This window comes from Nelumbo lutea, chromosome 2 (assembly GCF_056320005.1).
Source record: "Nelumbo lutea isolate HS-2025 chromosome 2, American lotus-T2T, whole genome shotgun sequence".
NCBI classification, from domain to species: domain Eukaryota; kingdom Viridiplantae; phylum Streptophyta; class Magnoliopsida; order Proteales; family Nelumbonaceae; genus Nelumbo; species Nelumbo lutea.
Genome location: NC_142685.1, coordinates 76,765,314 through 76,790,106, shown reverse-complemented (window position 1 = coordinate 76,790,106; position 24,793 = coordinate 76,765,314). Strand labels below are relative to the sequence as shown.

The 24,793-nt window shown below is 37.4% G+C and overlaps 1 non-coding gene across 1 annotated transcript; it reads right to left on the bottom strand.

The window, feature by feature from the left end:
• Positions 1-2,006: 2,006 nt before the first annotated feature.
• Positions 2,007-2,113, bottom strand: LOC148871578 (small nucleolar RNA R71). Its single transcript, XR_016108602.1, has one exon. It is a non-coding gene; the product is annotated as a small nucleolar RNA R71 (small nucleolar RNA).
• Positions 2,114-24,793: the final 22,680 nt, after the last annotated feature.

The following is a 24,793-nucleotide window of genomic DNA, read 5'->3' as shown; positions in this document are numbered from 1 at the left end:
GAAAGATAAGAGAAAAAGCCACAACTTTCATGTTTTGGGCTTTCGCAGATTCTGCCTGCACCGAAGTCAAATCCGGACCCAAAGTCGGGGCAATTTCGTAGGAAGGCCCAATCTGTAGCTAAAGCCCAACTCGCAGAAAAGCCTGACTGAAGCCCAATTCGCAGAGGAGGTCTATTACGAATCCAAGAACAAGAAACTGAGAAGAGTCCTTCCAGATCTAAATTCTTGATGTAATCTTAGAAAGATAAAAGGATTGAATTCATTAGATAAAGAGATAAGAATATGATTAGAATAGGACTTTCTATTCTTATAAGATAAACTTCAAGAGGAAGTAGGAGACCACCCCCTCCCCTTAAGCTATATAAAGGAGGGGAAGGACCAGCTTTAAGGATCACTGAATCACTGGATCACTGAATCATTCCATCATTCAACTTCTTATTTGAATCAAGAAGCAATGAGCAATCAATCAAGAAGAGTTCAAGAAAGGTTCAAGAATTCAAGAAACTTCAAGAAGAGAAGATCTCAGCACCATGGGCGAATTCAAGAGTTCTTTCTTCCCCTTTGTTTGCTTTAATTCTTCCATCATGAACTGATTTGTTTCTTGCTAGGGCTATGGAAAGCCTAACCATGTTGATGAATATATTTTTATTTTCTTGATTTATCCAAGATTGCGATTTCCATATAGTCTATGAATTATTGTGTTTAATGCAATTAAGAGCTTGGCCACCTCTTAATTGATTTGGGTTATGTGAATGAATTGAGAAAGGAATTCACATAATTGATAGAATAATTCATAGTGTGAATTGAATGGTATATAGAGATATATATACATGATTCATCTGAACTTAATGGTTTTCTTGGACTTAATGCACTTCCATCTTGAGAGCTCTACTCGAGAGATCGAAGGGTTACCTGATGGGCGTAGGTTTAGTATATCTCGAGAGAGAATATTAAATAAATTTGTGAAAATCTCAGCTTATGGGAATATAAATTAGTCTTGGATAATTGGACCCATCAATATTCATTACATTGGTTAGGTGGACCAAAATTCCTAGCGATTTCATCATTGCATATTCGGTTAGTGATCACCTTTGTTTCCATTTTCTCTTTGTTCTAGTTTTTATTTTTAGTAGTTCTTGTTTCCTTAAATCTAAATTTCGACTGTCCAAATAATTAGGGAAGACTGTGATTCTAATACTTATTTTGCTAAATCCCCGTGGGAACGATATTATTATACTACTTGATAACTAGTGCACTTGCTAGAGTTATATATTTATAGCTATCAAGTTTTTGGTGCCGTTGTCGGGGATTTAATCCTAAAATAATATTAGAATTTGTTAACCTTGATTAATTTGGACTTTTTATTTTTGTTATTATTTTTATTATTATTCTCCTATTTCTTTTTATTTTTGTTATTATTTTTTATTTTTATTTGTTTGTTCAAAATTTTTTATTTTTCTTGTTAGTTCAGATTTACTAGTGCATGACATGCACTAGATAGGAAGGGTTAGCTGAATTCAATCCAAAAATTGAAAGGACCCTTCGCTTGTTGCGAAGGGCCAACAAAGGAAAATCAAGAGAAGAGGTTGTTATTTGCGAACCAGCCATAGAGATTGAAGGAGAGATGGTAGAAGGAAATCGCACCCTCTTGGATTATGCTTGTCCAAGCATTGATGGGGTGACATCCAACATTTGCAAGCCTACCATCCATGCCAATAATTTTGAAATAAAACCTGCAATAATTCAAATGATCCAAAACTAGTATTCAGTTTAGTGGGTTACCAAGTGATGATCCTAATGCATACATCGTTAACTTCCTTGAAATATGTGATACATTTAAACACAATGGAGTTAGTGATGATGCAATTAGGCTAAGATTATTTCCTTTTTCATTGCATGATAGAGCTAAAGATTGGCTCAACTCACTCCCTATAGGAAGCATCACCACTTGGAATGATTTAACCCAAAAATTTTTGGCTAAATATTTCCCACCCTCAAAAACAGCAAAATTAATTAATGATATTACCACTTTTGCTCAATTTGAGAGGGAGTCTCTGTATGAAGCATGGGAAAGATTCAAGGAGATGCTTAGGAGGTGTCCTCACCATGGGATACCAATTTGGCGATAAATACAAACCTTTTATAATGGAATTACCCCCTCTAATCAGTCCATTATTGATGCAGCCGCAGGTGGTACAATCATGAGAAAAACTCCAGAGGAAACATATGACTTGGTGGAGGAGATGGCATCAAACAGCTACCAGTGGAGCAATGATCGAACCAATCAGAGGGGAGTACACCACATTGATTCCTTTGCATCCTTATCTGTGCAAATAGACAATTTAAATAAAAGACTGGATAATTTTAGTATTGCAGCCATGAATACACCATCTAGCATCTCATGCGATTTATGTGGTCAAATAGGACATATTAATTCTGATTGTCAATTAAATAGTCCTTTTATTTCCCATGAGAATGCTAATTTTATCTCTCATGCTGGCATGACAAATTACAACCCATATTCAAATACATACAACCCAGGGTGGAGGAGTCATCCCAACTTCTCTTGGAGCAACAATCATCAAAAGGCACCCATGGGATTCCAACCACAACTGCCCCCACAAGAGAAAAATAGCAATCTGGAGGAGATGATTTTAAGTTCATCAACACTGCTGAAGCAAAATTCCAAAGCCATGTAACAACAATTAAGAACTTAGAAGCTCAAATGGGGCAGGTTGTGAGCATGTTATCAGAGAGGAAAGAAGAAAGGTTGCCCAGCAACATAGAAGAAAATCCCAGAGAACATGTGAATGCCATAGCCGTAAGAAGCGGGAAGGTAGTTGGCGAAATCCAAAAAGAAGACAAGAAAGCTGATGTGGCCAATCTGCAAAAGGAAGATGAGGGAAGTACACCTAAACTGAATTTACATGAAATTAAACTCCCTATCCCCTACCCTGGAAGAATTTTGAAAGCTAACTTAGATAGACAATTTGAGAAATTTTTAGAAGTTTTCAAAAAAATACACATTAATCTCCCCCTTCTTGATGTATTGTCACAGATGCCGAAATATGCCAAATTCTTGAAGGAGGTGATGTCAAATAAAAGGAAGTGGGAGGAATGTGAGATGGTAAATTTGAACGAAGAATGCTCAGCCATCCTCCAAAATAAATTCCCCCAAAGCTTCAGGATCCAGGGAGTTTTTCTATACCTTGCACCATAGGGAGAAATGAATTTGAAAAAGCTTTATGTGATCTTGGTGCTAGTATAAATTTAATGCCCTACTCTATTTTTAAAAGGCTGGGATTGCATGAACTAACATCTACCACTATTACCCTACAGTTGGCCGATCGAAGCATTAAATACCCTACGGGAATAGTGGAAGATGTCTTAGTTAAAGTAGGGAATTTCATCATCCCTGTTGATTTCATTGTGTTGGATATGGAGGAGGATAGATTGATGCCATTAATTTTAGGGAGACCCTTTCTTGCTACTAGTGATGCTTTAATTGATTTGCGAAAATGTCTACTTACCCTTAGAATCAATGGTGAAGAAGTGGTGTTCAATGTATTTAAAATCATGGAACATCCCAACACAATTGAACATAAAATTTATGCAATCAATAGCATTGATGTTGGTGCAGCTGAAATTAACACATCTAAATTAGATGACCCCTTTGAAAGCTACATTATTAATTCATGTAAAAACATGCAGGTCATGGAGGAAGAGGTAAAGAAGGCGATGAACTATTTAGAGGACGACCAAGAAGGGTTCAAGCCAAGACAAGGTAATGCTTATTATATTCCTAATGAGAAACCGTTACCCCCTGTTTTGCAGGCCTCTATTCCAGATCTAAACCCGCCCATGATGGATGAAAGGGGAGCACACCGAAAGCTGCAACCAAGAGAGTTAGAGGATCTGATTCATGATAGGGAAGTTTGTTTTTCTTTTTCCTTTTGCTTTTAGGTTATGTTTAGGTCGTGCTAACAACAAAAAAAATTAAAATTAAAATTAAAATTAAAAAATTAAAAATTAAAAAGTAATAAAAAATAAAAATAATAATAATAAAAAATAAAAAAATAATAATTATTTTTTCTTTTGTTACTTATGATTGTGTTTTTTTCCTTTCTTAAGACCTTAATCATAGATAGCAGGGAAGTCCTCTTAAATCTCTCTCTTTGTTCTTGCTATGCAGATTCCATACATTGAGGACAATGTAGATCTTAAGTGTGGGGGAGGATTAAGGGGTTAATAAAATTTTTTCGAACTCTAGTATGCTTTGATCATCACTTTTTAACCTTTCCTTTTGAAATTTCTGCTCCTTAGAGACTTGTTTTTGAATAATTGCAAATCACCTTGAATCATGTGCTTAGGCAAGATAGACAAGAAAGGATGCAGGAAAATCTAGCTGAAATTTTTGGCTATGGAAGGTATCTCAGTAGTTTGAATGATCAACAGGCAAAATGCAATACAGAGTTAACCCTTGTGAGCATTTGGTTTCTAACGGACAAACAGGGGTTGATTATTCTAGAACTTGTTTTGTTAGGCATGTTGAAACCACGATAATGAGTTCATGTATTGGAACGTGTTATCCAAAAAAAAAAATTTGAAAAAAAAAAACTTGTGTGAGATGGAGCATAAAATGCACTCACACTAAAAGAATAAAAGGGTAAGATGGAGCATAAAATGCACTCATCCCTAGATCCCAAACCCTAATTCACCTTTTGATGCATTGCACTCATGATAAGTGGTGGAGATGTGATACATAAGCAAGCTTAGGGTAATAACATTCCTTGTTTCGTTCTGAAGAATCATGAGAGGGTATTTTTTTGAATCTTGCCACATGTGATTATGAAAACAAAGAGGACTTACTCTAGCCCAAAATTATTCATGCAAAGAGATGTCTGCTTCCCTTGATTGTTGATCTCACTTGGGGACATGAGGATTGGCGATTTAGGATTATTCTTGGACAAGTTAAAAAGGAAAAGAAATGGACGAAGGGAAGAAGCATGAATACTGATCAAGGCTTGCAGGAGGACAAATACCCTGTTGAGAGAAATCCAAAACAAATCTTTTAGTTAGTTTGTTCTTGTTTTAATTTTCTTTTGAGTTTTGTCTTGCCCGAGGGCGGGCAAGAGTTTAAGTGTGGAGGATTCGATGAGAGTAGAATTTATCATATTTTTATCCCCAATTATTCTGTCTTTTATAATAAATTAGCATCTAATTAGACTCATGTCTCTTGTATTTTGGTCCAAGGTATGAAAGAAGGCATCAAGAGCAAAGAAAGACAAATCGAATGATTTTTTATAGTTTTGACATCGTTCAGTGACCTGGGCCTAATTCGCGTCTCGAACTCCAAATGGGCTGATTCAAGATCCACTGGAAAGATAAGAGAAAAAGCCACAACTTTCATGTTTTGGGCTTTCGCAGATTCTGCTACAACGAAGTGAAATCTGGGCCAGAAGTCGGGGCAATTTCATAGGAAGGCCCAATCTGCAGCTGAAGCCCAACTCGCAGAAAAGCCTGGCTGAAGCCCAATTCGCAGAGGAGGTCTATTACGAATCCAAGAACAAGAAACTGAGAAGAGTCCTTCCAGATCTAAATTCTTGATGTAATCTTAGAAAGATAAAAGGATTGAGTTCATCAGATAAAGAGATAAGAATAGGATTAGAATAGGACTTTCTATTCTTGTAAGATAAACTTCAAGAGGAAGTAGGAGACCACCCCCTCCCCTTAAGCTATATAAAGGAGGGGAAGGACCAGCTTTAAGGATCACTGAATCACTAGATCACTGAATCATTCAATCATTCAACTTCTAATTTGAATCAAGAAGCAAGGAGCAATCAGTCAAGAAGGGTTCAAGAATTCAAGAACCTTCAAGAAGGGAAGATCTCAGCACCATGGGCGAATTCAAGAGTTCTTTCTTCCCCTTTGTTTGCTTTAATTCTTCCATCATGAACTGATTTGTTTCTTGCTAGGGCTATGGAAAGCCTAACCATGTTGATGAATATATTTTTATTTTCTTGATTTATCTAAGATTGTGATTTCCATATACTCTATGAATTATTGTGTTTAATGCAATTAAGAGCTTGGCCACCTCTTAATTGAATTGGGTTATGTGAATGAATTGAGAAAGGAATTCACATAATTGATAGAATAATTCATAGTGTGAAATAAATGGTATATAGAGATATATATACATGATTCATCTAAATTTAATGGTTTTCTTGGACTTAATGCACTTCCATCTTGAGAGCTCTACTCAAGAGATTGAAGGGTTACCTGATCGGCGTAGGTTTAGTATATCTCGAGAGAGAATATTAAATAAATTTGTGAAAATCTCAGCTTATGGGAATATAAATTAGTCTTGGATAATTGGACCCATTAATATTCATTACATTGGTTAAGTGGACCAAAAGTCCTAGCGATTTCATCATTGCATATTCGGTTAGTGATCACCTTTGTTTCCATTTTCTCTTTGTTCTAGTTTTTATTTTTAGTAGTTCTTGTTTCCTTAAATCTAAATTTTGACTGTCCAAATAATTAGGGAAGACTGTGATTCTAATACTTATTTTGTTAAATCCCCGTGGGAACAATATTATTATACTACTTGATAACTAGTGCACTTGCTAGAGTTATATATTTATAGCTATCAGACCACATGATCATTAGGATCAAAAGACTCGTCATACTTGTCCAAGGGAGGCATCTTGAAATCTTTGGGCATCGGGGTCACCAAGAGTTCAGGAGACAGGGGAGACGACCTGGAAAGTAGGGGAGGAGTAGCCTTTGTAGCTACCAAGCTCGCCTCCTCCTTACCTTTAGCCTGTCCTTGTTGGTTCAGTCTTGCTGGCTGGCTATTCTGAGCTAAAGTACGGCGTGCCTTGCGACGCCTCCGTTACTGCCTCTTTACCGGCTCGACATTGGTGCTACTGATTTCAGTATGCTCCGGTACCGTTCTGTTGTGAGGCAGCTCATGGTTCCTCATGGGATTCTAGGGCTGGCTATCATGGATGGAGAGTCCCTGCCTTGAGTTCGTGCCCCGAACTCCGAACTGGTTACCTGCAAGTGACTCATCTTCTTGATGTGAATGCCAAGGAAGATTGGCCTTGTTAGGTTGAGTATCCCCGGACCTATTTCCAAGGTTCCCTTGTGAAGTAGGTGGAGTAATCTGATCGTCTCTCCTCCCGCAGGGTGAGACCTAACTCCTGGGAGGAACTGGGACTTGGGAAGTCTCTTCGCCTCGGTGGGGAAATCGAATGATGTCCTGGTTCACGCAAGGTCGGTTCTGATTCTGCTGGGCCCCTGGGTGCCAAGGTGGAACTGGCTACTAGCTCTACAGCAGTGGGGGGAACTACTGGTACAATAGGTACTGCTGGTACTACTGAAATTGTTGAACCTGCTACACTTGGACCTGGATGGCCCGCACACACTGCACTAGGTCATTAAACTAGGACTCTCCAACTCCAGGGAGAACCATGGAAGGCTCAAAAAAGGTCGCGCCTACCACTGGGGGGAGTGGGGCATTCACCTATGTGGTGCTTAGAGGCATGGCTAGCGTTGGAACCCCAACCGTAGTAAGTGAGATGGTGAACTGGCCGATACACCCTAAAGGGAGTTGGGGTTGTCCCCCGGAGACATTCATCTTGTTGCTTTGTCCGGTGTGACTAGAAGATGCCATTGATTCAGAAGAAAGTTGATGACTATAAAGAAGAAGATGACTTTTTGATTGATTTCCCACAGATGACGCCAATTGATGTAGCACAATCTGACTAGTCTCTGTTGGAGGATGATCTGGCTTCCAGTCGAGCAGCGAGATAGGTGAATCTGCAAGATAGCGGATCAGAGAACACAGGGTGGCTAACCCGGCGAGGTCGCTCTGATGGTTAAGTTAGTATACTTTGATGCAAGCTGAAAGCTTTGAGAGCTAAAGAGCTGAGGGGATCCATTTTCGCTTTAATTGGGGAGTAACGTATCAATTAATAAAGATTATCAATTCTGCCCAATCCGGGCAGGAAGAAGATTAAGCCTGCCGTTACGTGGCATGATCCCATGAGGTTCGGAGTCTGTTGGAGAGACCTCCGGGATCGTTACGTGGCAGTCCGGGTCGGTAGCCCCAAGCTGATACTTCAATCTTTTAGTTCTGAACTGGATTGAATGTCGAGGTGCCTCGATGCCAAGGTGACCCTGTGTCGAGGTGACCCTGTGCCGAGGTGATCCTATGCCGAGGTGATTGAATACCCGAGCTCAATTTTTGCAAACTAAGATTGCCAGGTTGAGTTGTCATCTCTTAGTCAAGTAGTGTCCACGTGTCCCCTTTTTGCTAAGTCGGGCCAAGTCACCCTTCATCACTAATGCTTTGAGAACTTCAATAAGAAAAGACCACTCGAGATCATAGGCTTTCGCCATGTCTAGTTTAATGGCCACATAGCTTGTACCTTTTTATAGTGTTTCAGGTAGTGAAACATCTCATGAGCAATATTTGTATTATCCACCATTTGTCGGCCTGGAACAAAAGCTGATTGGTTAGGAGAGATACATTTGTCCAAGATAGTATGAAGTCTATTGGCTAGAGTGTTGCAAAGACAAATTGGATGATAATCCTAAACTATGGTAAAATTTTCCTTTTTGGGAATTAGATAGATAAATGTATGATTGAGACATTTCAATCATTTCCAATTTTGGAAAAATTCTCTAGCAAAGTCTATGATATCAACACCCATCAAGTCCCAAAACTCTTTATACATCAGGGCAGGCATTCCATCTCGTCCAGGAGATTTAAGACTCCCTATACTGAACAATGCTGATTTGATCTCTTCTTCAGAAAGGATTAGCATCTGATTGTCTTCCTCAATGATGATGGGGTTGAAAATATCAATGACAGAGGTTAGATTAGGAGAGGAATGGTGAGTAAAAAGATTTGAAAAATAGTTGATAAAGGTTCCAGCTATATCCTTATGATCAGTCACCCAAGTTCCTTGGTCATTTTTAATTCCTTGAATTTCATTTCTTCTTTGGTGACACATTGTACTTTTATGAAAGTAATTAGTATTTTTGTCTCCCAAATTTAGCCAAAGTTGTCAGGATCGTTGTCTCCAAAAACTTTCAATTTGTAACTGTGCTTCATCATATTTCTTGTATAGGGACCTTATTTCCATATGTTTACAAGGGGTATTTTGTTCTGATTGAAGTATTTGGGGTTCCAACTGATTCAAGTGATGGTAGGGATCAGTGAATTTGGTTTTCTTACAATGAATAAGATTTTGCTTGATTTGGTCCATCTTTGATGAGATTCAAAATGCTGCATAACCAGTCACAGGAGAATTCCACCCATTTAGTAATTCAGATTTAGAAGTTTCATCCAAAAGCCACATTTCAAAGAATTTGAAAGGTTTAGGATGTTGATCCCTTTTGGGGGAAATATCAAGAATTAGAGGATGATGATCAGATCCCAAACGAGAAGAAATATTGAGAGTTGCATGAGGAAAGGCTGAGATCCAATTAAGGGTAGCTAAGGCTCTATCTAGTGTCCTATTAAGTAGACCTATAGATCTCTTATTAGACCAACTCATTTTACTGCCTTGGATATAAATTTCAATAAGATTATGGTCAAGGATCAAGGTATGGTATTGAGTAGAGGAAAGTCTAGTTGTTCTGTGAGAGGGGGATGGATCTTGGATTGTGATATGATCTGCCTCATTAAGGTCTCCAACAAGTAAGAAAGGTAGATTAATGTTTTGAAGCCGTTGGTTTAATTGAAACCAGAAATTATTTCTATGGGCTTTTACCGAAGGTCCATATATAAATCCAAGCAACCATTTGTCTAAAAAGGGAGGTGAACATATGTTCAGAAAAACATACCTCGGGTGACACAAAAAGATAGAAACATTTAAACAATTCTTCCAAAAGATAGTTAATCTTCTTATTCATCCTTCAAGAGGAAGTAAGCAAGAGTTAGAGTAATGAAAACGATTAGATAGAGATTGCATTTTTTCAATAGGAATTTTGATTTCACAAAGAAATATAAAATTAGAATTAAAATTTTTTACCAAAACTCTTAATCCTTGAACTGTCTTGGGGCGTTTTGCCACATGGCAGTTCCAACTCATAATTAACATTAAGGGAAATGTGGCTGTTGGAGGCCAGCCACCACTGCCCTATGAAATCAGGGCTCTTAGAGAATGACCAGAGCATTGATATGTCTAGCTATTGATGGATTTGTCTCCCCCTTTCTCACGTCAAAGGAATCCTCGTATTTATAGGCAAAGGGAGAGTGACATGGGCCGTTGATTTGGTGACATGGGTTGAGCTGCAAAATTCATGGACTAGATTTTCTTTTCTTCTATGCGCGTAGATGCCTACTATGTGTCATTTTGAGGGGACATCCTCTGTCGTACTTATTGAATACAATATTTGTAGTTGCATATCCGCTTTGTCTTTATTGAATACATTCGCATATTTGTAGTTCCACAACAGTTATCTCTAAGGCTTTATTCTCTTGTTGAAAGGTACGTTGGTTCTATCGTAGTTGTTGGTCCGTAGTGTTACTTTACAAGTACACCCTTTATATTTGCCATGATATTCTGTTTGAACATCCAAATCTCTCATTCTCAAGCTTTTCCTAATTATTTATGCCCCTTTATTTATATTCTTATTGCACAATTTTCCTAACTCTACAATTAATTAATCAGCCTGACATCCTTTTTGTAATTTATTAATAACATTTAATGATTTCGAAATTTCCTCTTTAGAAGCTTTTAGAAAAAGAAAAGCATCAGATTGGGAGACACAAGGGCGGTTGTAGAAATTTTAACACCATGATCTTATTTAAATTTTAAGCTTTGAAAATAAGTCTAGACCTTCCATAGCCAAAATAAATAAGGCAAAAAAGTGATTATCTTGCCTAAAGGCTTGAAGGGAGGAGAGATTCATCATATGGACGCCCAAATCTTGCGGAATAAGGTGGGCGAATTTCAAAAAAAAATTCTCTCCCTTCAACTGGGAATCGCATTCCCTATTTTAGAAAATCATATTTTCCATGATCAATCTTGAACCATAAACTGAACCAGATCTGAATAAAAGCAGTAGGAGAGGATTATACCTGATACAGAGAAATAATATCTCCCAACGAAGGTGTTCACGCACAAGGAATGATCCAAAGACTGTTCCCAGTGAAGATGGCGCAGTGTAGGATGGAGCAGAATCAACAGTGTTCTCTCTAAAAACCTAATCCTTCGCAAGAATTAGCAAGATGGAACGTGAGCACAGCTTCCTATCAGTCCCTTAATAAGGAACTGATGTTAAGATCGAATCTTGATTTCTCCCATTGATTTGGAGATCGAACTGGCAGGTGAGGCGGCAGGGTTGCTTAATTCTTTCTTCTGTGATTTCAGCTTTGAAGAGGATGTGAATATATGTCTTTTAAAGGCTGCCGCCCCCTCCTTCTTTTATAACCTTAAAGGAATCAGCTCCTAATCCCATTAGGAGTTGCTGATCCAAATCATATTTGGATCAGACATCCCTTTAAGTGATAAGGGTAAACCCTTATCTTATCTACAAATTATATCAGCCTTCTCCTAATCTCATTAGGAGGTTTCCAGATTTGAATCACATTCAAATCTGAACTCTCTGAGTGGATAGGGTTAAGACCTCATCCTATCTGCTAATCCAATCCCAAAATTCACCCCTTATTTAACTTATTAAGTTAGCCCAGCTCGAAATGGGCTTTAGGCCTATTAAGGTTATGTGCTCACTTAGCCTTCCTAACTGTTGCCCAGTTGGCCTTCCTTGTATGGCGTGAGACCCAAACATTGATCTACACATCAGCCACATGGGTTCAGCCCAGCCTTTGTTACAAGGCCTGGCCGAATACTCTGTTATGGACAGTGCACCCCCTGAAACCCATCGCATGGGCTCTATGGGCCTAACACTTACCCTAATACCTGGGCCAAACCACCTTGTAACACCCAGGGACTGTGGGCAGATGCAAAATTAGCCAATCAGGTATTACCCTCAATGGTCTTACACTTAACTTCTCAGCCCATAATGATCAAACACTGCTCGACAAGAGAGGACCTCTCCCTCGGCTGCAAGGAACAATGTTGCACTCTCTGCTTATATGGATCCCAGGAATTAAAACATTTTTGCAAACATTTTGGAAACCATAATATATATATATATATATACTTTTATATCTCATATAAAATATATTTTACAAAACAAATCTCAATGATTGAAATCGGCTGCCGGCAGTCTTGGTTTCCATCAGAGAGAGTGCATCCCCGATCATTACCTTTGTCCGACAAAGGGGCTGATCCTGTCACTATGATCACCCACTCAGATGAATTCTCAAACTGTCCCAACATACCCAGGTTTTGACTCCTAAGGATCTCACTGATTGGTACATCAAAGACAACCCAACCCGACACCTAGTGCAGTATCATAATCGAGTCTAGGGGTTGGGTGTAACTTTATAGTTTTTCCCATTAATCTCCAAGGTCCAGGGCAATACTGGAAATCTAGTCTAGTTCAAAGATTCAATTAATCCTACACCGCATGTGCCTAGGGTGTCACCCTGGCGGCTGAGACAGGCCACCCCAACCGACTTGGTGGCACATCAGTGTCAGCCTTATCAAGATAGGTCTCCCCAGACCGACCCACTAGTTGTGAACATTCTAAACTAACACGAGTCTCATTAAATGTCCATTTTAAGGGTATTGCACAGAAACACACCACAGTAACATGAATCAAATATGTACTTTATTCATTTACAATAAACTCATAATGTACATCATTCTGATTGAAGCTAAGGACATACAAAAATTGTCTAACAAGGCTAAAACCCTAGTTGGTAGTTAGATTGAAATGGCCTTCTATTTAACTATTTACCAAATCAAAATAACTAATAGAAGAAATACAGAAGTAAATAAGATCATACCAAAATTTATGAAAACCTAGCACCTTTATATAATCCCATTCAAGACAATCATCTTTAAATAATCCTATTCAAGACGATTATAGGATTTTTGTCATATTATCCATAATAGCAACCACTCTAGCACCTCTCTTTTTCTTCTCTATAAATATATGATTTTTTTTGTATAATTATAACATGATCCAATAACCATATTTCTCGCACAAAAGCATTTTGATAAAGAGAAATACATTTATTTAATAAAATATTTATTCTACAAACTAAAATTTTTTATATAATCTTATAACCTACATTACACGGTCTAAAACTCTAAACATATGAACAAGCTTATTTTTTCAAAACCAGAATGATAAAAGTATGACAAACCTCTTAGTATTTTTTTATTCACAGAAAATCCCTCGCATATTCACAATATCTTCTTTCATATCCTCTCAAAATTTACCAAAGTAGGCTTCCATAAGGACTAGACACCTTCAAGCTACCTATACTAAACAAAGTTTGTTGAATTTCTTCTTAAAATGGGACCTGAATCAAATTATAATTCTTTGATTAGATCAACATCTATAAGGTTTTATGGGTTTTTGTACACTGAGCATGTTGAAATAGCTTGTTTGTTCTGGTTATCTTATTCAATTTAATTTCTCCTGTTCTGTTTAGAATAACTTAGTTTTTCATTCTATTTATGTATTGTAAGTGTTGCAGGGGCATAAGAGTCCTTCCCCATATTTTAATTGTCGCCCTATATAATAGAATATATTTTGGCGCTGCCAAAACTGATTTCACTCCCAATCACTTTCTCTTCTCTTCTCTATCTCCTCTCTTCTTCTCCCTTATTTCTTTTGTATTTTTCTGCTAATGTGGTATCAAATGCTACTGGGTTTAAGAACAAATCGAACAAGTGTTTTTTATTTTTCACCTTACTGTATTTTTTTCCAAACTGAGGTAAAAAAAAAGATAACCTACAACTGATACATCTTTTTTTACTTCATTCTTCCTTCTCTTGGTTGTGTACCAAAAAAAAAATCATATGGATTAAGAATGTTGCTTGCTGTTAGAGTGGTTGTGAGGTTCAAACCTCTTTTTTGTGGACCGTGTGATCTTGTATCTAGGAATTCTACAACTTCTGGAGTTTCTAAAGGTCAAAACAGAATGAGTGGGAGGCTGGATATGAATTTCCCCATGGCTGTAATTCCCTTTAACAGGAAAAATTACCTTGAATGGTCTAAGGGAATTAAACTCTACATTACTGATAGGGGAAATAGGTTATATTAATAGTAGAGTGAAGGAACCAAAGACTGAAAGTGCTGAACATAACAGGTGGAACCAAAAAAATAGTATGGTGATGTCATGGCTCTTGGTTTCTATGTTGCCACAAGTAAGGAAGACATTCATATAGGCTAAAATAGCTTGTGAAATTTGGGAGAAAGCAAAATCTACATATTTGGAGAAGAGGCGCTATTCAAAGATATACCAATTGCAAGTTAAATCCTCCACTTGCAAGTAGGGGGAGAAAAGTCTCTCATTGTATTACCCAGATTTAAAATCAATTTAGAAGGAACTGGATCATTATCAAAATGTGATGAAGATGCAAAGGCCTACAAATCACTCATCTCTCAGCAACGAGTATTTGCTTTTCTTTTGGGGCTAAACCCTATGTATGAGTCTACCAGGGTACAAATCTTGAGAAGTAAGGACGTACCTTCAACGTAGGAGGTTTATGCATTAGTTTAGTCTAAATAGAGTAGAAGTGTGATGAATTTTACAGAGGGGGAGTCAGTTGCATTATCAGTCCAGGGAGGTACTAGGCATACTAGAGATTGTAGAAGCAAGTGGATGACAAAATCAAACTTTGGTGCACCCACTATCAGAAGTCTAGGCATACTAGAGACACATGTTGGGACCTCCATTGGAAGCCTAAGTGGGCCCAGGATTTAAGTAAGAAATCAGCATTTGGCTAGTGTAAAAAGCTAGCTCAGCAGACTTAGAATAAATATAACTCAGGAAATGTAGCATTTCAAGAGACTAGTCCCATGATACCTCAAGAGCGGCCCCCTAGTTTTGATCCCAAGGAAGAGATTATCAATTATTTTTGTGACCATTTGGAATTATATGGTAGGACACATCACTATATGGATTCTGGCCCTACTCCTACCTCCTTTGTGTCTATATCAGGCAACTCTACCACCACTTTCCATGTGTCATCTCATACATCTGATTCCCTCTAGATAATTAACTCTGGAGCTTTAAATCACATGACCGGTAAGTCAAATTTATTTCAAACATATAACCACCTCTCTAGGAGAGATAAGGTGAGACTAGCTAATGGTTCATTCTCTACCATAGCCGGTCAAGGAACAATATCCCTTTCCCTCGGTCTAAGACTGGATATAATCATTTCATTAATTCGATTGATGACTAATCTAGATATACTTGGATTTACTCTATGTGATCTAGAGATGAAGTGTTGAAGATTGTGAAAGATTTTCAACATATGATTTTTACTCAATTCTAGATTGAGATTCATATTTTCTAGTCAGGCAATGCAAAGGAGTAATTTCATAGTGATCTCATGAAGTTCTTCACTTTGTGTGGATCTCTTTATCAGAGTTCTTGTGCTAAGGCACCTCAACAAAATGGTGTTACTAAGAGAAAAAACCATCATCTTCTTGAAGTTGCTCGTGGATTACTACTCCATATGCATGTTCCAAAACGTTTTTGGGGGATGTCATTATGAGTGTTGCATATATTATCAATCATATATCATCTTGGTTGTTAGAATATAAGGCCCCACATCAACTATTGTTTCCCAAGGATCCTTTCTCCCCTATTCTAATGGATGTCTTTGGAAGTCATTTCTTTGTTCATGACTTGCCCCTTACTCATGGTAAGCTTGATCCTCATGATATCCCCTGTGCCTTTTTTTTTCTATTACCCTTTTATCCTAATGCTGTGATCCTATTTCATGCAAGTACTATATCTCCATGGATGTACCCTTCTTTGAGAATCGACATTTTTTTTTATTCTCCTTAGGGAGAGAGTAAGGTTAAGGAGAAACACACCTAGGTTCAATTGCCTCCTCTTACTGATCCTCCTCCATTCCATTTCTTCCTCCGCCGCCACAAGAGCCAGTAGAGTTCAAGAGCCATAGAACCTGACAATATGTGGCCAACATCATCAGACTCTCTAGAGGAAAATCCCCATCAACTGAGGTATACATGTTCTCATTGATATGCCTGATCTACTTGATGTTGATCCTCTTGTTATTGATGACCTTGATGTTCTTATTGCTAAGAGAAAGGGTGTTAGATCTTATACTACTAATCATCTTATCTCCCACTTTGTATCTTTTGATTATATCTTACCTTCATATCATGCATTTCTTTCCTCCATTGATAGCATTTCTATTCCTAAGATTGTGGTAGAATCATTATCCATACATGAACGGATAGATGCAATGAAGGAAGAAATTAATGTGTTGCACAAAAATGACACTTGGGAGTTGGTGAATCTTCTTGAAGAAAAAGAACCAACATGATGTAAGTGGGTGTTCACAATGAAGCATAGGGTTAATGTTACGGTAGAAAGGTACAAAGCTAGATTGTATGGAGTAGATTATGTAGAGACATTTGCTTCCGTAGCCAAGATGAACTTTATTAGAATCCTCCTTGCATTGGCAGTTAATCTTAACTAGTAACTTCACCAATTGGATATTAAAAATGCATTCTTGATTGATGACATAGAGGAGGAAGTGTACATGATTCAAATCTAGGTTTTTTTGCCAAAAGTAGTGAAGAGAAGGTGTGCATATTAAAAAAATCATTATATGGGTTGAAACAATCACCTCGGGCCTAATTTAGTAAGTTTCACTTAGCTATATAACAAATGGGGTTCAAACAATGTTAGTCAGATCATACTCTAATTGTGAAGAAAGGTGAAGGGAAAATTGTAACTCTAATTGTGTATGTTGATGACATAGTAGTCATAGGAGATTGGAAAATTAAAATACAGGAATTGAAGAAATTATTAGTCACTTAGTTCGAAGTGAAAGATCTAGGCCCCTTATGTTATTTCCTTGGGATTGAAGTTACTCATTCTCAAAATGAATCTTTATGGCATCTTTATATCTCAAAGGAAATGCATACTAGATCTTTTAGAGGACATAGGCAAGTTAGGAGTGAAGCCAATTGATTCACCCGTTGAACCTAATCATCAGTTAGATCACAATTAGGGGAGGCTATGAAAGATGTGAAAAAGTTCCAGAGACTTGTAGGGAGACTCTTATATTTGTCTATGACCAGACCTAACATTGCCTATGCAGTGGGTGTCTTTAGTCAGTTCATGCATAATCCTAAGACGTCTTACTTTGAAGTTATAGAAAGAATCCTTAGATACCTCAACAGGTTCCCAGGGGCTGGTTTGTTGTTCTAGAAACTTGGGCATTTGAAAGTTGAAGTATATACAAATGTTGATTGGGCAGGAGTACTCGATGATAGAAAGTCTACTAGTGAGTATTGTACCTTTGTGGGTGGAAACTTAGTTACTTGGAGAATTATAAACAAAATATGGTGGCAAGGTCTAGTGCTGAAGTAGAATACAAAGCTATGTCTCATGGAATTGCTGAAATCATGTGGATAAGGAACCTATTAGGAGAATTGGGCTTTACAGTTAACAACCCCATGTTACTTTATTGTGACAATAAAGTTGCTATCAATATTGTTGCTAACCTAGTCCTCCATGATAGGACAAAACATATTGAAGTGGACAAGCATTTTATTAGAGAAACACTTGTGAGTGGAGAAGTATGCACTCCCCATGTCAGTTTGGAAGAACAAATTGTAAATATTTTCACAAAGGGTTTTCATCCTGTGTGGCACAATGATTTGTGTGACAAGTTGGGCATGTGTCCCAACTTAAGGAGGAGTGTTGAAATAGCTTGTTTATCTTGATTATTTTATTTAGTTTATTTTCTCCTGTTCTATTTAGAATAACTTAGCTTTTTATTTTGTTTTACGTATAGTAAGTGCTACAAGGGCATAAGAGTCCTTTCCCCATCTTTTAAGTGTCGCCCTATATAATATAATATATTCTAGCACCTCCAGAACTGATTTGACTCCCAATCACTTTCTCTTCTCTTCTCCCATCTCTCTTTCTCTTCCTCTCCCTTATTTCTTTTGTATTTTTATGCTAATAGAGCATAATGCTTAAACCTTGATAATGGAAATAGGGAAGAGACAAAATCAAAATTCATATACAACCCAATTCATGTTCCTTGTTAGGTTGCCTTTTTGGGCAACAATTGGTATTAGAGGCAAGCCCTCTAGATTTAGCTTAACCTCTCTAAGGGAAAGATCTCAATACTTTCAAGATGAGGCATAGGTGTTGAAGGATCATAGTAAAGGTCTTCTTAGTGTAATAGGATTAAATCAAGTTGGGATAGCAAAAGGAGAATCACCTCTATTGTGAATGCTAGTGTCTAGCAGCAAGATTAAGGTGCTCCCAATTCATGGTATCATTAAAGAGTCTGGATCTCCTACCCACCTCTACCCACACAACATCACAACCACACATGAAGAACATCTCATTCTTCTACATAGTACTATGTAGGGGGAGATGTTCCCAATTCGCGGGGGTAGTGTGTTGTGGGTAGATGTAGGCAGGAGATCCGAAGTCGTCATTAAAATCTAGTTTATGATTAATCTGCCTTGATTACTGTATATATGAACGAGTTAGAAACAATGTCAGTCTTGTCCTGTGTCTTTGAGAAGATTGTCTGAATTAGAACATTGAAAACCTAGGTCTGAATTCACACCCAATAGGTGGAAACTAAGTGCATCAAAATAGTTGTTTCAATAGATAGATCAGAACCAATTAGAACCCTAAGTTTCTCAATATGCATCACAGTTTAGTACGGTCAAAACAAGTCCCTAAGAACTAGGCAAGAAAGCTTAAAAAGATTTTATTAGATAAAGGCCATGTTTGGCAAATCTTTTTGAAAGATTTGATGGGCTTTTAGAAGCTCAGCAGACCAAAAATGATATTTTTCTGTTTGGCTAGTAAAAGACCGCTAAACTTGAAGACAAAACTCCAAAAAGACCATAAAAGCCCAAAGCGTTCTAGATTGGATAAGCTACAAATGAAGCTTATAGTCTTTTTCGACTTCCGAGCTTTCCGCAAAAAATTCCAAAATCGATGATTGAAACTCCTAATACTTCTGTGACACAGGTACGTTCTTCTCATTGTCTTCTTTCTTCTTCTACTAATTGAAAAGAGTTACAGCTATAGGAGGGAGAAAAGAGATGAAATGGTTCGGAGGAGGTGATTTCTACCCAATCCGCCGCTGTAATGTGTTGCAGTAGCAATGACAAAACAGGGCAGGGAATGTCAAACGAAGAAGAGTGGGGGAGGGAGGCCAAAGGTGGAGATTGATCTGTGCTCCCCGCCACTTGTGCTCTGTTTTTGTTCGAAGGAGGCAAGTAATGAATAGTGATAATGAAAAACTTGGGAGTTTTATATAGGTAGGGTTAAGGGTAGTTTTGTAAATTTTAGAAAATCTAGGGGTATTTTTGTAATTTTGAAAAATGGTGTCAAGCTGGGTTCTGGTCCAATAATGAGTGGTTTTTGCTCAAAAAATGGAAGGCTGAGATAGGTCTAACCACAGAGAGTGGGTTTGTGTGTGAACCCATGATATTGGTCGAAATAGAATCTTTTTAGATGGAATGGTAAATGAGGGTATTTTTTATTGAAATTTCACAAGGTGTGGTATTCGGACATTCTGAATTGATTGGTAGGGTCAGATTGGCCTAATTGGGCCTGGATTGGGCAGATCCGGAAAGAGCTTGATTTGGCTAATCTAGAGCTTCAAAACAGAATTTGTGTGTGATAGAGGGGCAAACAAAGGTGTTTGGGCTGAAATTCTACAGGTGGGTATTTAAAGGTGTCAGGGATCTGATGGTGATGTCTGATTAGTCTTAGGGGGTCAAGTTCATAGGAACTTGGGTCAACGGGATGTTTCAGAATGGAATCTTAGTTTGATGGAAGGGCAAATGAGGAATCCGGGGTTGAAACCTTATGGGAAGGTGTTTTAATGTATCCGAAATTTAATGGTGCCATCTGATCGGTTCAGATGTGCTAAGATGAAGGGGATCTAGGTTCCGAGTGTTTAGGCTAATGAGAGGCGTTGAAATGGAATTTTCGTTTAATGAGTGGGTAAAACGGGGGAATCTTGTGTTGAAATTTTACAGGTAGGTGTTTGGGGAGGTTTTGGGTCTGATCTAATGGTTGAGATGTAAGTGAGGGTCGATCGGGGTCATCTGATATGTATCGGGTAGGTTTAACGATGAATTTGAGGGTTTTCAATGTGAAATTCAGGTTTCTTGGGTTTTTATGTGTTTCAAAGAGTTCAAGAGTGTTTGATTGGGAATCTGGGGTGAATTGGGGTTCAAGCGGTGAACCAAGAAAAAATCAGGTGCTAACACCTGTTGACGTGGAACAGTAGTTGTTGTGAACTACATTAATTCTTCCTTCTCTTTCAGATGGCCGAATAGTGATGTAAGATACTATTCAATGCAATAGTTCCCTAATCAGTAAAGCAGTAGTTCAGTTCTTAAACTTTGACATGTATGTTGGGGGAGTCCAGATCTGCTACCGGGTTAATGCAAGCATGTGCAATCCTCTTAATCACATTCCTCTGTAATGCTATGTTCCCAAAGGATATACCTTCCAAGAGAGATGCCATAACAATGACGGGGGATACAAAGCTTTGGAGGAAAAGTAGCATTAGCAATGGTGGAAACAATGCTATCAAAGACCCTCAAACAAGGATTCTGTAGGAACAAAGATGAGTTCCTTAAGGCCAATCTATTTTTTCTTTAATAAATTCTTATTTTCTATGTAATTTTTTCTTGCCAAATTCTGTATCATGGTCCAAGATAGATCATGTTTAGAGAATGATGCATATATGGAAAAAGAGTTTTAATATTTCAATGATTATCAGTAAATCTTTCTTTCGTGGTTTTGAGTTCTTAGAAATTAAAAGATAAACTTGAGGTTTAAATCAATTATTTTGCGTAGGTGAATGTGTAAATAGGACCTACAATTGTTATTTTGCACAAATAAAAGTGTACGTGGGGCCCATAAGTGCTAAATGTACATTTGAATGTATAAATGGGTCCACCCATGACATTTCATAGGTGCATTTCATTTAGATGTTCAACACTTGTTTGTTATGTATGTATGCTTACCAAACATTTTTTTTGTCTTTTTAGCTTTTAAGAAGATCTATTAAAAAATTGTAAACAAACGGTCTTTGGTCTTTAAAGATCTACCCATGAAAGCTTGTCAATCTTTTAAAGTCTTGAACTTTTGAAAGATCTTTTTAGAAAGACTTGCCAAACGCCTCCAAAGTTTTTCTTTTAAGAGACAAAGTTGATATTACCTTATTCATCAAAAAAAAAAATGTAAGAATGACTTTTTTGTTGTACAAATTCAAGTGGATGATATTATGAGGTTGTTTGGTGAGTCTTTCTAAGTAGATCTTTCAACAGCCCAATAGACAAGAAGACACACTAAACTTTTGGGGTGTTGCCTTTAAAGACCAAGACTGTTAGGTTCGTGCCATGGTCTATCGGGCTGTTAAAAACAGCTGGAAAGGCTATTTTCAGCATAGAAAGACCAAAGTATCAATTGAAGCTTCCTGGTTTTTGGCTTTTTTGGTCTTTTCACACGCTCATCTTCAGGCCTTTCAGTCTACACAATAGCAAATGAAAGAAGACTATTTTTGGTCTTTTCATCTTCCCACAAGCTGAAAGACGCACCGAAACCACCTATATTTTACGCTACTAATTAATAAGGCTTTGTGCAAGGGATTTTTTAAACTTATAAACCCAGTTTGAAATGAGTAGGGTGGGAGAGCTCAGTTTCTTCCTTGGCCTTCAAATCAAGCAAAGTGATGAAGGTACAATTATAATTCAAATGAAGCATACAAAGGAGTTACTTAAAAAGCATCTAATGGACAATGATAAGTCAGCCAATATTACTCTCATGAGCACTTCCCCCAAACTTGGCAGGGATGGAGAAGGTTGACCTGAATATGGATAACTTTGGCTGTTGGGGGCCAACAGCCTATGCTTGGGCTGGGCATGATCACCTATTCCCAAAAACACTCTCAACAGCAACAGCCAATGTTTTTCCAAATAAAAGACTTTGAAAGACCTAGAGCTAAAGTACAACCACATTTTCCTTAGGTGTGATAACAAAAGTACCATAAAATTGTCCAAAAATCCTACCTATCATTCAAGAACCAAGCACATAAAAGGTAAGGCATTAGTGTATTAGAGATCATGTGCAAAAAGAGAATATAGAACTTGAGTCTGTAAAAAAAAATAAAAATCACCCTGCAAATATTCACAAATTTTCAGCAAAGTTTAGAAATTAGGAAGGAACTAGGAATTACTAATCCAAACAGATAAATATTAAAAAAAAAAAAAGAGAGGGTAATGTGAAATTTAAGCTTTGAAGTGCTAAATATTGCATATGTGAATTTTGTTAATTGGCTGTTATTGTATTGATCTAAATAGAATATTTAAGTGAAATAGTGATCAAAATGTGAAAATCTCATATTAGAAATACAATGAGGTATATATCTGAAAAGGATAAAACTATTATATTTGGTCAAGAGACATCTCATCAGGCTACACATATGGCTGTTAATGGGTCGGGTCTAGATTGGAACATCGTAGATCCATCCTGAACTGACTACAAATATATACAGGCCCGGATGGTATACTGACCCAAATCCTATTGGCTCTATGACTTGTGACAATGGGTCTAACTTGATAGTTGGAAATACCCTAGCTTTAATTAATTGCCATCCACAAGTCAGGACCATTATATGCCACTACTAAGCTGTATGCCAATTGATACACCAAATAGATCTCAGTCATGCATTTTTTTCATTTTGTCCTTGACGAAATAAAATAAACCATTTATGGTGATAAGTCATTTTGATTGCATCTACATGCCAAAGAACTATCTAAGTTCAAAGGTCTAATAGTCTATGAAAATACCGAGATTATGAGAGAACGATATCAACCAAAGTTTTTTTAGATTAAGACTTAAATATATCCCGAATATTTAGAAATTGACTTAAATATAACTTGAGTTTTTAAATGGACTTGAACATACCTTCCCACTAGGGGTGTAAACGGATTAAATTCGAATTAAAGTAAGAAATATCGGAATTCAAATCTAATTAGAAAATCTGATATCTGAATTTGATTCGATATTTGGCAGATATTGAAAATTAATTTTTAAATTTTAATTTGATTAAATTTCACTACAAAAATAACGTTTTTTAGCGATGTTACCTAAACGTTGCCAAAATCTTTCGACGACATATGCACAAACATCGTAGTCGTATACGTTGCGAAAACTTTCGATGACGCTTACGAAAAAATTGACGACGTTTGACAAATGTCACCAATTAAAGCGTTTTGACGACGTTTATAAATGTCGTCGAATCTGAGAGTTTTGGCAACGTTTACAAACGTCGTCGAATCGTCGAATCTGAGAGTTTTGGTGACATCACCAAAAGTGATACATTTTATTGAGACTTTTGCTTTTGACGACGATTAATTAAATGTTGCTAAAAGTTTTATAATAAGCATCCATCACCTGTTTGTGCAATTTGCCCAATAAGGCGTTTATCAACCTGTAATTTGATTTCACATTCATACACAATTAAAAAATTAAAAATTAAACTTTAAATAATCTTTAAGTCCAACAATCTTTTTTACAATAAAATATTTGATAGTTGTATGTTCAAAACCAAAAAATGAAAGATATATACATCATCTAAAAAGGACTTTCTTCTTCCCCTTCACATTCCCCCTCTCCCTCTCTCGACTTGTTTGACTTGCATGAGGTGCTCCTTCCCTTTCCTGACTTATTTGAAGTGCATGAGACGCTCTTTCCCTCTCCTAACTTGTTTCACATGCATGAGATGCTCTTAATCCAAGTTGTTGGGTGTCGTGTAAAAGACAATGAAAATAGAATATTATTTTCATGCCAAAAAATTGCACTTTCAGTGATTGGTTGGAATTTCTCTTTTTTTTTTAAATACCAATAGAAAATTTTCATTAAACTGAAAAAGTGGTACACTTCCTACTTTCTCTCAACCCCGAGCTCGCCAACCAAGGACAATTACCTTTGGGTATTAAAGTCCTCCATGCTAGTCTCCCCCTGAATAATTGCACTTTGAGTTCGAAGAATGTTGAGAAGGTTTCTAATGTCATTGGACATTTCAAATGACTGAATTCTAAAGAATCATCATCCTATTTGGGTTACAATGGTTTTTGCAGATTTCTGAGGTGGATGCCAATCTCAGGAATTATTGAAGGGATAGATAATCCATCACATGGACGCCCAAAGATTGCGGAATAAGAAGGCGAATTTCAAAATTTTTTCTCTCTCTTCAACTGAGAATCGAATTCCCTATTTAGAAAATCATATTTTCAATAATCATTCTTGAACCACAAACTGAACCAAAAGTAGTAGGGAGGGATTATACCTGATATGAAGAAGCAGTATCTCCCAATGGAGGTGTTCACGCCCAAGGAAGGATCTAAAATCTACTCCCACTGAAAATGGCGTAGTGCAGGAGGGAGAAGAATCAGTAGTGTTCTTCCAAAAGAACTTGACCATTCGCAAGAATCAACTGGATGGCTTGTGAATACAACTCCAACCAATCTTTTCTCCAAAAAATTGGTATCAAGATCAAATCTTGATTTCTCCCAAGAACTGGAGATCAAACTGTTGTAGGTGGCGGCTGCAGGAAGGAAGCGGCAAGAGAGTGTTTGTAGGTGC